Genomic DNA, 1,807 nt, shown 5'->3' with positions numbered 1-1,807 from the left:
GCTTGCAATATTTTCTCCTTGACCTGGGAGTTCTGGAATTTGGCTATAATATTCCTGGAGGTTTTCCTTTTGGGATCTCTTTCAGGAGGTGATTGGTGGATTCTTTTGATTTCTATTTTAGCTTCTTCTTCTAGAATATCAGGGCAATTTTCCCTCACAATCTCTTGGAGGATGGTATCTAACCTTTGTTTTGGTCATGGTTTTCAGATAGTCCAATTATTTTCAAATTATCTCTCCTATATTTATTTTCCAGGTCAGCTGTTTTTCCAAGGAGATATTTCACATTGCCCTCTATTTTTTCATTCAATTGGATTTGCTTTACTGTGTCTTGGTTTCTCATAAGGTCACTAGCTTCCATTTGTTCAATCCTAATTCTCAGGCAGTTATTTTCATCAGACAGTTTTTTAATCTCCTTTTCCATTTGGCTTTTCAAACTGTTGACTTTCTTCTCATGACTCTCCTGCATTGCTCTCATTTCCCTTTCCTGCCCCGCCTCAAACCAAAACACCTGGGACCCTCTGAAGCTGGGAACAGGAACTGAGAAGCAGCCCCCCCCTCCCCCCCCCCAGTGGAGAGTTTAAAATCAAATAAAAGCCAGGCCAGGGAGGATGAGAAGAAGCCCATTCATGCCCTGGGTGACACTGTAGCTCGAACAGTGTGTCCTGGAAGCAGCGCCACACTTTAAGAAGGAATTAAAAGCCAAGAAATAGTAAGCCAGGATGAGTAGGCAGAGAAAGCAGAAGACCATCGAAAACTTCTTTGGGGGTAAGGTAGACCACAATACAACCTCAGAAGAAGAAGATAATAACAGGGTCAAAGCTCCAACATCCAAAGCTTCCAAGAAAATTATGAACTAGTCTCAGGCCATGGAAGCTCTCAAAAGAGACTCTTAGCATCTCTGCATGTCTACTCTGATCCAAAGTCATTTTGGAAATATGTTCAGGGTGATGATCCACACACCACATATCATTCTTTGTAAGAGCCTGCCTTTCTGTCGATACTACCAGCATGGCCCTCACTAGCTCCTTCTGAGATTATTGTCCCTAGTATGAAGCCAGAGAGCATTTTCCTCAGTATTAGCCAGAGCAGCCAAGCTGTAGAAAAACTAAGTGAGTTGCCTTGAGTTGCAAAGGAAGCCAGTTATCACTTAGTCTTCAGAGTGTAAGGGTATCTACAAATTAATGTCCTAGGTGTTAAGATATTTTTAGTACAAGGATTACCTGAAACCAGAAATAGCACCTGTTTTATCCAGTATTTTAGGGAATGCTTATTTTGATGCTCAGAACATTATCTAAAAGATGAAATTGATGTAAAACAAAACAAAACTAAAGTTTGAATTTCATTGTATGTTGGGAAATGGTTCCAAGGAATAATGGAAGATTAGCATTTTACTCTTCTGCGAGCCATGTTTTATTTCAGTGATCTTTGGGATAAAAGTGAAGTGGACTAAGCATGGTTCCTTAAAAAACCAAAATGTTATAGCAAGAATAATTTCATCTTTCTTTTCCCAGGTATGAATACTCTTTGTTTTTTGTTTTTTGTTTTTTTAGTGAGGCAATTGGGGTTAAGTGACTTGCCCAGGGTCACACAGCTAGTAAGTGTTAAGTGTCTGAGGCCGGATTTGAACTCAGGTACTCCTGACTCCAGGGCCGGTGCTCTATCCACTGCGCCACCTAGCTGCCCCGAATACTCTTTGTTTTAAGGTGGTTTATAGAACATATTTCTGGAATACACACATTACATCTTTGCCAAGATTTGAAAATGGTTTCTTGAGCATTCAAAAACTGTAAATAGTTTTAAAAACTTT

Source organism: Dromiciops gliroides, chromosome 1 (assembly GCF_019393635.1).
Source record: "Dromiciops gliroides isolate mDroGli1 chromosome 1, mDroGli1.pri, whole genome shotgun sequence".
Lineage (NCBI taxonomy): Eukaryota > Metazoa > Chordata > Mammalia > Microbiotheria > Microbiotheriidae > Dromiciops > Dromiciops gliroides.
The sequence above is the reverse complement of the archived record's forward strand: the minus strand, read 5'-3'. Positions refer to the sequence as shown.